Below are 14,953 nucleotides of genomic sequence, written 5' to 3'. Positions count from 1 at the left end.
CTTCAGTGATTATCTTTCTCAGATTAAAAGTCAGTGTTTTTCCAAGGAGCTTCAGGGGACTTCTTGTTTACTCAGACATCTCTCCTATCTCTCCTTGGACCTAACACTCCAGCCACACTGGCTTTCTCACTGTTTCTCACTCTAGGTAAGTTCCTTCCTCAGGGCCTTTGTACTACTACATCCTTATCTAGAATGTTCATGCCCTAATATATACATGACTGACTACTTTATTGAAAGTTTTATTCAAAATCACCTATTCAACTCCAAGTGTCTAACTTTTCAATATTCCCTTTTACCTGATACTTTAATTTTCCTTCTCCACTTAATTTTGTTCACATCAGTGCTGATTACAAGTCTGATATTCAGCAAGTAGTTTGACTTTGTTCTGGTGTTCTGTTCTGATGAGCTGGTATCCATTTGCACAAGTTGTTAAGTATCTTAAACTTCACCTCTGCTTACCATGATGTAATACACCCTATGTCTATTTGTTTTTATTGTCTGCTTTCATCACTCAGTGTTTTTATCACTGTATCCCCAGCACCCATGAGGGTTTGGTCCACAATAGGCACTCTACCTGCATGCTCTTATTTTATTCTACACTTAGTGTAGGGGCACTTAACTACTGAGCCACATCCCCAACCCTTTTTTCTATTTTATTTAAAGACAGGTCTCACTAAGTTGCTTAGGGCCTCGCTAAATTGCTGAGGCTGGCCTTAAACTTGTGATCCTCCTGCCTCAGTCTCCCAAGTTGCTGGGATTACAGGTGTGTTCCACTGTGCCCGGCTACTTCTACTTTAAATATCATGTTTTGCATGCTAAATACATACAATTTTGTCAATTAAAATACTTTTGAAAAAAGTACTACTTGGTCACCAGCTTATGGTGCTCTTGGGAAATAGTGGATCTTCAAGAGGTGGGGTCTACTGAGGGGAAGTTAGGTCACTGACTATGTGTACTCAAATGGGATATTGCAACAACCTCAGTCACATCTGTCTCTCTTTGCTTCCTGGCCACCATGAGGTAAACTGGCCTTCTCCACCACATGTTCCTACCACAATGAACTGTGTTGTTGCAAACTCAGAGCAGCAGGGTCAAGTGACCATGCCCGGAAACCTCTGAAACTGAACCAAAATAAGTCTTTCCTCCTTGTAAGTTGATTATTTCAGGTACTTTGCCACAGTAATGGAAAGCTAATCAACATAGCCTCCACATAATTTGTTAGATTTTATATATTACTGTTTCTACCTCAAATTGCAAATAAATAATTTTCATAAGTCTTCCTTTTGAATGCTATGTATTAAGTGTGAAATTTTTCTGTTTCTATCCTGGAATGAACAAATGTAAGTCTCTCAAGCAGAAATGTTCAGAGAACATCCAGCTGAGCTTTCTTCTTCTGGCCATACACTCTGCATACACAATTAACCTTCCCTTAATGAGATTAACTTGTCCTTTACCTGGAATTGTCAAATTAATACTGTAATCAAAGATCTCTATTAGAGACCTGAATATGTCCCTGCTCTGTATAATGTTAATTACTTCTTTACTAAAAATCACTGAAATCAGGCTCATGTAATGGGAAACCTTAGTTAGCAGATCTGGTTTATGTCTCCAAAATAGTGCTAATCAGAACTTTATAAACAATTCTTAAAGTCACCTAAAGAAAACTTGGCTTTACTGACTTTCTTAATTGATTAAATTCCAAGAATTAACTAAAATTCTAAGGATACTCCTAGTTGTGTAAAAAATTTTATAGGCATTGGCATTGGTCCATATATTGAAGCATGTACTGCATAGCATATAATCAAATGTTATCATTTATAGCAAATTAAATTGCACTTGCCAAAATAAGCACAGCCTTTGGCTATAGAACCTACAATATTATTATGTTCACCCCACATACTTATGTACTTCCAAATTCAAACATTTTAACAGTTTCTGGCTAGTGTTAGCTTGATCCAATTATGAAAAGTGACACTGACAATTACATGAAGAAGAAAGCTCATTTAACCAAATTGACTCAACTTGGCCAGTGGCCCTGCAGCAAAATGTTGTGAACCTTTAACTATAGAAAAGTATATTCAGCATTCACACTATTTTAAATATTCCATAATGTTCCCAATCAGTCATTGGTTAAACATCCTGGAGTCAAGGCACTCTTTTCAACATTGTGGGAAAACCAAAATGAGTAAGGAACACAGATCCTCCTTTCAGAAAGTTTCCAATCGCAGACACAACTGGCAGGAGAGTAGAAGCCTGCTGCTTTTGCCATCTAGTGAGATGGGTTTATTTCTCAGTTCAAAGCAGTCAGGGATCATCTCAAAACAAAGTGGTGATTGAATTCCCTTTGGGTTTGAATTCTACTACTCCTTGTATGACTGGGCAAGATAGTTTCTGTAGTTCTCAAGTCCCTCAATTCTAACAGGGAGATAGTTAAAGTTTTCTACAAAGAGCAAATGCAATATACATACAGTGTACTTCACACATATATGCATATCAAAAATAAAGGTAAGGGGAGCTGGGGCTACGGCTCAGTGGTAGATCACCTTCCTAGCATGCTGGAGTTCCAGGTTTGAAATACAGCACTGAAAATAAAGAACAAAAAATAAGAAATAAAACCAAAAGCATTTAATGGATAAAGAATAGTTTAAACAAGAAAGTTGTATTTTCTTTGGCAAGAGTAAAAAGTGAAACTTTTTGTTATATGTTAAGCGAGTTGTCTGATGCCTGCGTTCAGGAATGATGCATAACATTCACGTGCTGCAAAGGGAAAGACCGATTTCTAATTCTAGGCCCTAAAATAACACTAGCTACTGAGCTTGAAATCTTATACAAATGGAAATGAAGGCAAGTTGGGGACCACTGATCAAATATAATGCCCTAAATAAAATATACTGGGTTTTATCCAACTGTTTGAAGACACGTCTTATGTCCTATATTGTTGTTGTTATTATTATTATTTAGATAATATGAAGACAGGATTAGAAAGAACTGTGTAGATTTGTTAAGTGGTAGAACTATGACAAAAAAGACATGTAAATATTAATTTAAAAAGCACTTTGGGGTATGACTCAGAGCCCTGTTTTTGGTAGAGTGGAAAAATCAGACAATTTGTTGTTCTAACCATTTGCAGTGGGAGACCACCATTGCCTTTATCAGGTTTTGGATCATGTGAGCATAACCTATAAGGCCATTCTTACATTCCAAGGGCTCAACAAATGCTGTCAATAATAATTATGGTTAGTTATATTTCAACTTCATTTGCGGGATGAGATGAAGGTGATTGTGGTATTTTCTTTTTATTCACCTTAGAAATGCAGGTAGATGAAAATTCATTTAATCTAGGTAGTTATTTTCTTTCTGAACCAGAAAGATTTTATTCTGTGATTCAGATGTCTATCCTATCTCCAGAAGGAAAAAATGCTAAAATGTACTGCTTATTTCTACTTTCAAATATACCTATAAATAGAAAGTAGTTCCTGATGCTCTAAGTTTCAGTGAAAATAATAATGATTACATCTACAGATTAACTTATACACTTCCTACCATATGGCAAGTACTGTTCTAAAGCATTTTTTCATATATGAACTCATTTAATCCTCACAACAGCCATAGAAGTACCTACTATTATCATCTCCATTTTACAGACAACAAATCTCAGGCACACATTTGAGTAGATTGCTTAAGGTGATAAGCAGTAGAGAATCTGGGCAAGTCTTGGTCTAGAATCTATGAAATTTCCTCTTCATAAGAGAATTGATTTGTCCTGAAGAAGCATCATAAGTGAGTGTATATTTGAAATATTTATATTAGCCCTAGATCAGCCAGAAATAGGAATAAAAGGAAAATAGGAATATCATTTGAATTATTATGTCTATGGGAATAAGTTCTTTGGATTCCCAAACAACTATATTTTAAGTGAACTCTGGAATATAATGTGCTCAGAGAATGGGAACTGATTCTATACAAACTGCTGAACCATAAAGTAGAATGATCAGTATCCTAAGACAGTCACGAACAAAGACACATAGGAGAGTTCAGAAGAAGACAGCAATTTTGACTGAGGGTATCCAAGGATGCTTTATGTGGAAGGTGAGCTGAATCTTAATATATAAAAGAGAAATAATGAGGAACCAAAAGGGAAACAAGCTAAAGGCCTGAAATAAATTTAATATAATTTTCATCTCTTGTTTGATTTTCATTGTATTTGACTTCAATATAACCTTGATTTTTTCTCTCTCTTTTCTTTACCGATACATGTTAATTATACAGAATTGAGGACTTCATGGTGGTGTAACAGTAGGTGCATATAACACAATTGGATCAGTTTCCCTCCCCCAGCCTCTTCTGCCATCCTGATGGTCTCCCTTCTACTTTAAGGACATCTGCAATAGCACTTTGGTTTCTAAAGGACATGAACCCTAATCTTTTCTTATTTTCTCCATATGTATATATTTGCTTTTTCTTTCAGCCATAAAAAAATCAACCCCAAAAAAAGGTAAAACAATGATTCAGAAGGTGATATTCTTTTTGTTTAAGCTACCAATTTAAAATTTTAGCAGATAAAAGTATTGGAGCCTGCTAAGAAATTTTTAAACTTCATATAAAGTTTGTATTTAGAAACACTGATTGAAAAATCATTTGAGTTTATTTTGTGATTCATCACAGGTTTATTACTAGATAATAATATTTAAACGGTAAGCCAATAGACAAAGTATTTTAGAGAAAGAGCATGGGAGTTGTTTATTTCAAAGAATTATCTTTTTAAGATTAGAAGCACACTATTAAACTGCAATGGATGAGGGAAAAATGTACTTGATAGAGGATTTTAACAAAAAGTATTATTATGATAGATGAAATGTTTATATTAGAGAAAGGATATGTGAGGTAGCAAAGCTGTGTTCATAGTAAAAAAAAAATTGTCACAGAATAATGAGAACTGAATGCATTGCATGATAACCTGTTATTGTTTAACAGAGATTAGACTTTTAAAAATTTGCTAATCTATTTGCTAATCTGTTTTCTCACTTTATTCCCTCATTAACAATAAATAGCTTTGTGTCTTCCAGAAGAACCAAAATAAAGTATGTAGGCGAGACCACTGCCGGGGGCTAATAATTTCATAGCAGCAGCAGCTAAACTCAATCAACATTTAAATCTATAGGCATCTGCTGCTCCTATTCAAAACTTTAACCCATTGTTAGATTTCCTCCATATTCATGCCTAACATCACCTGGGATTCAGATACAGAAAGTAAATCTCTCATAGTTCTATATTGGAATTTTACTTATAAAGAAAAGGGTGGCAATTACATTAAAGAATGAATTTTACTATATTTTACAAAAGGGACATTAGTGAATAGAATAAGATATTTGAATATTCTATTCATCCATCTATTCCCACCAAAATTTGCTGAGTGCCAATTGTATATTAGGTACTATATGAAGTATTAGGACCCAGGGAAGAGAAGGAGTTACAATGTGGTGTGGACTCACCTTGTCTTGGCTGCCGTAGGCGTTTTCTGACACAGTCACTGGCCTCAACAAGTTCAAAAGCTGGTTAGAAAGATAAAAACCAACAGTTATTTTAAAAAAATATTTCAAACCCTAAATTGTCTTCAAAATATCCATGTTTTTAGGGTTGATTGAGACAGAGGAGAAAAAGCAAGAGGGTATCTATTTTATGAAACGCAATCTTTATTGCAATAGTGAAATGCTGAAAACCAACATGGAAATTTCTTTTGTCCACAGCCTAGAAAGCAGTGAGCATTGGTTATTTCTTAAAATTATGAATTGAGACTATTGTGTCTAACATAAAATGGCTAGATTACTTTCTTACAACATCTCTTTCATTAAGTTCACTGATTACCTTGATTTTTGCTTCCCCAAATTACATGATACATTTTGAAATGTCCATCCTTTGGTCCTTATCGACTTGATGGGCCCCTAAATTGTTAAGGGGATCACCTAAGTCCTGGAAACCAAGTTTAAGTAAATCCTTGTCTGTCCTACTCATCTTAAGGCAAACTAGGAAGAAAGAATCCCCAATCTTACAATTATTCCATTGATGGAAAAGCTTCTTACACCTCTGAAATACATAAAAAGGTGTCTTGTCTTAATTCCACAACAGAATTATTTTACAAGATTTAAAGACTATCCTATTGATTCCTGTCAGTTTTGTGTGTTTGCAGAATTGCTGTCCTCTGTTTAGAACACTTCTTGGGTTTTTTAACATGCTCAGCTCTGATTCCTCCTTCAGTTCCCAGGGAAGCTATCATCTTAAGCAGAAAGTTTTCCTTGACATCCTGCCCCTATGTTTGAACTATGCCTTGCGGATAGTGCAGCAGGTCTGTGCACTTTCCTATCACACATTTCTTTGTGTGACAGAGACTGGTTAGTTATTTATCAGACCATTTCCCTTTCAATGCTGCTACATAGCCAGACTACATTTTGCAGTTAGAAGTGGCAGTGACTGCATTTTTGGAATGGAATAGTCTGTGTTCCCTAAACACCAGTTAACTCCCTGAGAGCCTAGAGAAAAGAAGACCTAAAAGACAGAATGAACTTGGTCCTTCACCACCGTGTTTAGGGTCACCCTCATTCCCACTTAAAGTGTCTCTTCACACTTGAGTGTTACATAGATGACAACCCAATGCATTGCCCCATCATGTTGAGGAACATCTATTGGCACTGGAACTTTATGTAAATGAGAATTAAATTTCAGTTCTTCAATTCATTAAAATGTTGAGTGTTTGTTACGTCACTTAGCCTAGATGTGACTGCTGGATTTGTTTCATCTCCTTATTAGTTTTTATCTACAGTTCTCCCACAGTGGCTATTTTTGTCTTCTTCCAGGTTTTATCTGAGCCCTTGACATAGTATACAACACATAATGACCATCTCTCTCTATTTTTTTAATAACTTGAATTTTACATGATAAAGTGTACTATGAAAATTTCATAGGAAATATTATTCTAAATACAGTTATTCCTTTGGGGGAAATGCAAGCTTCATTTAGTACAGACATCAAAATACCTTTTGTTAAATGCCTTAGAGGTAAAAATCTGATTTTGCTTAGGAGATCAAAGCAAGTAGAAACATTGAAATAATTTTGCAAAATCTATGTTTTAGGCTTCTGTTTGCAATATATTTGTTAGACAGTGAGAGCATCTCACAACCTTAGTCAGAAGTGAGGGTCTGCATTGCTGCAGTTGTGATGTTTTGGAATGTCCTTCCCACCTCCACTGGGGATTTAACGTCAATGGAGAGAAAATGAAAGGTAATTTTCTTTCCTTTTCAAAACAATAACCAATCACAGAACCCAAGACCTTGTGCTCTTCACATATTACAATGAAATAGCTTTTGAAGTTTAGACAGAAATAGAGACATCTGACAAGCACCATCAAGTCTCAGTCAGTATAACTCCATGTATTTATTATGGGCACGTCTCTTTCTCCCCCTTGCTCTTACAGTCAAAAACACCATATCCACTAACTCCTTTTCGGCAGCCACCTGTTTGAGGCCACTTCCAAAAGGTATCTTGATAAAGTGTTCCCATATGTATCTTTACTACCACCCACGTGCTAGTTTAATTTTTTTTTTTTTTGTAGAACTTTAAGAGCTACACTTCCTTGACTTTCACATCTCTGTGTAAATTAGGAAAATAAAGAAAAGATGGTCAGATCTCTGCTTTTTTTTCAAAGGAATACACAGGAAGCTTTTGTTGTGTCATGGAGTTGTTTTTCAAATATATATGTATATATATATATATATTTTATTGACACCGTAAACACATTTATTATTGGGCATCACTGACATTCTGATACATGTATACAATACATAATAATCCAGCCAGGGTAGTAGCATATCTGTTACTTCAGACACATATAATTTTTCTGTGTCGGGTACAGTCAAAATTGCTCTACTAGGTACTTCTTAATATTCAATTAATGATATAGAAAGTCAGAAGTTATTTCTCCTATCCAGTTGCACCCCACACTCTTCTGTGTGGGAGAAAAGCCTCAACTTCTGTTTTATGATTTCTTTAGGTTATTGCTAAATGACATCTTTAGGCTACATTTTATGGTAGTTTTAACTTGTAGTTCACTCACATCAATGCTAATATATAATTTACCTTGGTAAAGAGTGTTTCTCTAAGTATCAGGCAAATGAATATTGGATTTGCCAGTTGAAGTTTTTTCGTAGGAGTTTTTGTAGACATTTAGGGTAACTTTCTGTTTCTCGGAGCATCAGAAAGCTACATCTCTTGCTTTTTATTTTTAAATAATACATAATGATTGTACATATTTCTAGGCTAGGCTGTAAAAATTCAACATCTGTATACAATGTGCAATGATCAAATCAGAGTAATTAACATTTCCATCTCTTTAAACATTTGTGTGTGTGTGTGTGTGTGTGTGTGTGTGTGTGTTAGAAGGCTCTGAATTCCTCTCTTCCAGTTCTTTATAAAATGTATAACTAATCGTTGTAAAATGCAGTCATGCTACTCTGCTGTAGAACACTAGAGTGCATTCCTCTTAGCTAACTATATTTTGGTGCTGGTTTTCTACTCTCCCCTGTGCTCCCCTCCAAGCCTTCCCCACCTCCAGTGACCACTATTCTACTCTCTTCCATGAGATCAACTTTATAGAAAGCTCCCTTTCTTTCAGAGTGCAAATATCAGCCTCTTGACCTGTTGATCTGATAGAGGTGGCAACAGAAAGTATTTAACAGCAGCCAGAAATACAAAAATGTAATCATTTCTAAGTTATGCTTGATGGTATATAAATGGAGCTTTCTACTATGAGCAAAATGGCAAATCATTAAGACGTCATATTTTTGTTTTCTTTTCTGGAGATTGAGGGAAAAAAATCATAAATTTTCATAAGCAGGAGAAAATGAATTGTCAGCAATTGATTTAGCCCAAGTAGACAGATTCCAGCTCACAGAACATTCCTGAAGTGAGCGAGAGAATGACACAAACAAGAAGGGAACCATTTCAGTAGGAAGGGTTCTTTCATTTCCCTGCTGTCATTCAAATTCTGATGATAGTTGTGACTGAGGAAACTACAAGAAGTAAAGTCCATAATAATCAAGGACAGTGTCCATGTAGATTATACCTCTGTCCATGGAGAGGTATCATCTGGACAGATACAGTTTACAGTATTCACACATGTGCATGGGAACTCTTGAAGACTTCAGTTTACTTTGGTCATAAACTTGGTCCCCCTTCACCTCACAGACATAACAAATGACTCAGGAACAACCTTTCATTTCATGCATTTTGTGCTAAAATATCATCTTTTCTAAAAATTGTGTCAGAGTCAAATAATTAATGTTTTATATTTTGACACAAAAAATACCTTGGATTTGTCAATATAATTTTATATTTGCTATACAATTTTGTTCTGTTACGACTCAAAAATTCTGAGTTTTATTAATGATTCATGACTCAATTATATGAAATGTAATAATTAAAATACTTCACATCTGAAAAAAGGCATTTCAATATAAATTCTGGTACTCATTTTTATGTGCTGTAGGTAGTATGATGGTTTCCATGCTTCCATTTCAAACTAGAAAAAAGTTCACTTCCTATGAGGTTTATTTCTGATGCTAGTCTTATTATATAGCATTGAAAAAGTCTAGATTATCAGTAGGGCATAATTTTAAAACAGATTCTACATTGTACAGGCAACTGTGACCTTTTAAAGTTCTATAATATTATATAGTATAGAGATTCAATTAGGAAGATTGTATCCTATTTTAATTAGAATTGTTTGCACATATTTTTCTTTAGTCATTGTTCTCACATTTTCACAATTCAAATATAAAGATAACCCCTTGCATTATCTTAAAAATTAGCTAAGAAAACTTCTGTTAAAAAATAAAATTTGAAATATCTAAATGTCCCTGATTTGTAAAATTATCAAGTCCCTATTTCATGTGCAGATTTCTCCCTTCCTCCTTCTTCCTTTTCCTTCTGCCCTTCTTCTTCCTCCTTCTTTCTCTCTATTTCTAATGTTATTCCTTATTCCCTTATATCTTTCCTGTAAAAAAGATTGATTTGGAGCTTGGTTAACATTGCAAATAACTTATTTAATACTAATGCATTCTCAAACATGGGAAAAATATTCAACACTGACGAAGATTAAGTATATGGTTTTCAAAATACTTATGGTAGAACACATGAAAAAGCAGGACTTCTTGGAAGCCTAAGACCTTTTTTCCCCCAAGAAAATTAATAAATGATTAAACAACCTTTAAAGTATAATATACTCATAGAACAGAACATAAACAATGAATCATATAAAATCAAAAACTAGGGTGACTTCTAGTCAAGATATGGAAGTTTCATTTGCAGGGTGTGGCAGGGGGTTGGGGAGGCTGCACAAAATTGATTTGATGGATCGGGATCTTGTCTTTTTCTGGAGATGGGCAGCTGTGGCCTGAGCCTCTGAATTTACTGCCTTGGAGCCTGGAGAAGGGATTGGGGCCCCTAGAGGAGCTGAGGCAGTGCAATGGCAGACTGCTATGGAACTGAAGAAGGCAGTTGTTGTCCCGGTGGAAAACTTCTACAAATATGTGTCTAAGCACAGCCTGGTCAAGAACAAGATCAGCAAGAGCAGTTTCCGCAAGATGCTTCAGAAAGAGCTCAACCACATGCTGACGGACACTGGGAACCGAAAGGCCGCCCACAAGCTCATCCAGAACCTAGACACCAATCATAACGGATGCATCAGCTTTAACGAGTACTGGAACTTGATAGGCGGCATCACCTGCCCCATTGCCAACCTGATCCGCCAGCAGGAGCAGCAGAGCAGCAGCTAGAGGCCTAACCACCACCCCTTCTTGGCCCCACCCCTGGTGTTCCTCCCAGGCGCCCTCCTAAACTCTGCCCTCTCAGCCCCTTTCCTTGCTTCTCCCTCCAGACCTTCTGCTTACCCTTGCTCAGTAGTGGAAGGGGAGATGTCAGGGTCCTTTTGTGAGTATCTCAATGTGGGGGTGCTACCCTGAGGGTCTCAGTCCCTGGAGCCAGCAGGCCCTAGGACTCCCCTGTGATATCTCAATGCTGTTTGGGGACCCCCAGAGTTTGTCACCTGTTCAGTCTTCCAATGCCTGATTTTTTGTCTGATTCCTGCCTGATTCTGGGTCCTGACCTCCTGGGGTCAGCTTGCTGCTTGAGGTCTCCCTGCTTCTGGTGTCAGCAGTGACAGAGACCTCTCCCCTCCTGCATAGTCCTCAGCTGGGGAGAGAAGCATCTCCAGGGACTCCCCTTAGCTGCCTTTGTGTCTGGGAATGAGCTAAGCAGGGTGAGCCTTTTCCCTCTGCTTAGCCACTAAAATGACAGTAATAAAGGGTGAATTTGGAGTTTGTATCCCTCTTAAAAAAAAAAAAAGATATGGAAGTTTTTCAGCACTACTGATCTCATGTGCTCTCCCACTCCCACTTCTCTATCCTTCCTAAAGGCAAAAAAAATACTATCTCATGTTTAAACTCTAGTTTACAACAACCTTGAGCATCACATAAATGTAATCATGTATTACATGCCATTTTGTTTCTGGTTTCTTTCCTTAATATTATTGTTGGTTACATTCATGTTATAATTTGTCAAATGTCATCTAATATACCCCCTTTATATATCTACTCTATTGCTGATAGACATTGGGTCATTTCCAATTTAGAGCAATTACAATTAATGCTCTAATAAACATCCTTATAGATATTTCCTGGTACACATGTTCTATATAGTAAGGAGTAGAATAGCTGGGTCATCTGGAATGCATATGTTCAGCTTCAATGTATAATGCCAAACTATTTTCCAAAGCGCTTTTAGCAATTATACTCCCTGGCAGTATGTGAGTGTTCATGTAGCATAACACTGTCACTAATGTTTAGTAGAGGTATTTGCTTTAAAAGTCTAGGTGAGTCTTCTGAAAGAGGAGAGAGGGAATGAAGACTTGGACTGAACAAAAGATTTCTGACCTAGGATCCAGCAGACTGGAAGCAGAATGATGTGAATGGTGAACAAATGAATGTCACTACCACACATTTTCCTGGGAAGTAGGAAGATCCATGAAGCACTGGGGATTGTAATGAAAAGTGTTTTATTCTGCAGAATTATGAGAGTACAGATCAACCTAGCCACAGATTTCAGTGCAGAATAAGTTGTGTATGTGACCTAGAGTGTTTTCAAATAAGAAAAACCAATATAAAATAGGAAGAGTCTCTTTACATCTGAGGATCATTAGAAATCAATCCCAGGGTGATTGATTAAAGATGATAAAGGCCACAAACATAGAAGTTTTCCATGAAGAACTATTTCGTATCTGTCTATTTGAAACTTAATCAACATCATTTTGTAATTCCTTTGAACACATCATGTCTAAGAAGACAAGGGAGTACAACTACTTTGCTATTTTCAGATATGAGGGAATACCCATAGGTGTTTACTAAACTGTTTTTTTAAATGATCATTTTATACAGTAAATATTTTATGACCATCATATAGAAGATGCTTTTGCAAATATATCCCACAGAGTCAGGGAAAGTCACAGAATTTTATAATTGTAAGAGTCTTTTTACCTCATTTCGCAGGTGAGGACGTCGATCTGCAGAGTTGTTCAGTTACTTGATAAGGTGGAGACTGTAGTAAACTGCAGAAGAATCTAGACCTTTTGAACTAGGTGACAATTGCCATAAAATCATTTCATTAAAGAATATCAAGAAATTTCTACCATCACTTTCTGTTTGTTCCTTTGAGGAACTCAAAGTCTCCAAACACAAAGAAATAATAGGTAGATAAAAATATTAATTGCTCTGACTTGATCAAAATATACTGTATACATGTATTGAAATATCATTTTCTGTTTGACAGTGATGGAAAGTGGCCTTTTCCTCTATATTGCCTGAACACATCAGAAATCATGAACTTCAACACACCCTCTCTGATCCCTTCTCACTTTCAGCCAGCGTTAGATGCCTCTATTAAGTCAACGTTTTATACTGCCTTCTATTTTGTAATTGTTATACTTATCTCTTCACTCAGTGAAGGGAACTGTCTTTTTCTACTCTTTATTTCTTAGCATTTTTCATGAACCTAGCATATGATAGTAAGTGGTAAATATTTGTGAAATAAAAAATGAATCAAAAATCCCAACAATTTTGCGGTAAACTGCTTGACATCATTTGCTGTCAGGGAAATGCAAATTACAACCACATCTTACCCAATTTAGAATAGTTATCATCAAAAAGAAGAAAAATAACAAATGCTGGAGAGAATGTAGAGAAGAGGGAACTCTTATACATTGTTGGTAGGAATGTAAATTAGTATAGTTACTAAGGAGAACAGTTTTGATGTTCCTCAAAAAACTAAAAATAGATCTACCATATAATCCAGATATCCTACTTCTGGGTATATATGCAAAGGAAATGATATCAGCATGCCAAAGAGACATCTGCACACCCATGTTTGTTGCTGTGCAATTTACAAGGCCAAGATATGGAATCAAGCTCAATGCTCATCGATGGATGAATGCATAAAGAAAATGCAGTATATATACATAACAGAATGTTATTCAGCCATAAAAAGAATGAGATCCTGTCATTTACAGCAAAATAGGTGGAGCTGAATGACATTATGTTAAGTGAAATAAGTCAGTCAAGGAAAGACAAATGCTGCATGCTCTACTATGTGGAAGCTATAAGAAGAAAAGTCAATCTGAATGTAGAATAGTGATTAACAGGAGGTGAAAAGGAGGGGGAAGGAAAATAGAGGGAAGTTGGACAATGGGCACCAAAACACAGTTAGATAGAAGTAATACGTCCTATTACAAAAATTTACACCAAAAATACAAAGAACCCAATCAATATATGGGCCAAGGAACTGGCAGACACTTTATAGAAGAAGACATACAGGCAATTAATAAATATATGAAAAAGTGTTCAACATCCCTAGTAATTAGAGAAATGCAAATTAAAACAACTCTAAGATTTCATCTTACTCCAATTAGAATGGCTATTATCAAGAACACAAACAATAGATGTTGGTGTGGATGTGGGGAAAAAGGCACACTTTTACATTGCCAGTGGAGTTGCAGATTGGGGCAGCCACTCTGGAAAGTAGTGTGGAGAAACCTCAGAAAACTTGGAATGGACCCACCTTTTGACCCAGTTATCCCACTCCTCAGTTTATACCAAAAGGGCTTAAAATCAGCATACTACAGTAACACAGTCACATCAATGTTTATAGCAGCTCAGTTCACAATAGCTAGATTGTGGAACCAACCTAGATGCCCTTCAACAGATGAAGGGATAAAGAAACTGTGGTATATATACACAATGGAATATTATTCAGCTGTAAAGAAGAATAATATTAAGGCATTTGCAAATAAATGGATGGAATTGGAGAATATCATGCTTAGTGAAATAAGCCAATCCCCAAAAACCAAAGGCCAAATGTTTTCCCTGATGAGTGGAGAATGATATATAATGGAGGTGGGGAGTAGGGAGGGAGAGAAGAATGGGGAAACTTTAGTTATGTAGAAGGAAAGGAGAGGGAGGGGGGTATAAAAAATGGTGGAATGAGACAGACATCATTACCTTATGTACATGTATGATTACATAAATGGTATGAATCTACATCATGTACAACCATAGAAACGAAATGATGAACCCCATTTATGTACAATGAATCAAAGTGCAGTCTGTAAAAAAGTGAAAGATAAATTAAAGAAAAGAAGCAATAGGTTCTAGTGTTCTATAACACAGTGGGTTGAATATATTTCTTAATAACCTATAGCATATTTTATCAATAACTATAAGTGAGGAACTCAAAGGCTCCAAACACAAAGTAATAATAGGTAGATGAAAATACTAATTGCTCTGGCTTGATCAAAATATACTGTATACATGAACTGAAATATCATACTACACTTTATAAATATGTGTAATTATTA

The 14,953-nt window shown here is 36.0% G+C and overlaps 1 pseudogene; it reads left to right on the top strand.

Moving 5' to 3' along the window:
- The first annotated feature begins 10,516 nt into the window (after positions 1-10,516).
- On the top strand, positions 10,517-10,826 carry LOC124963978 (protein S100-A16-like; annotated as a pseudogene).
- Positions 10,827-14,953: the final 4,127 nt, after the last annotated feature.

Source organism: Sciurus carolinensis, chromosome 14 (assembly GCF_902686445.1).
Source record: "Sciurus carolinensis chromosome 14, mSciCar1.2, whole genome shotgun sequence".
NCBI lineage: Eukaryota > Metazoa > Chordata > Mammalia > Rodentia > Sciuridae > Sciurus > Sciurus carolinensis.
The sequence above is the reverse complement of the archived record's forward strand: the minus strand, read 5'-3'. Positions and strand labels throughout refer to the sequence as shown.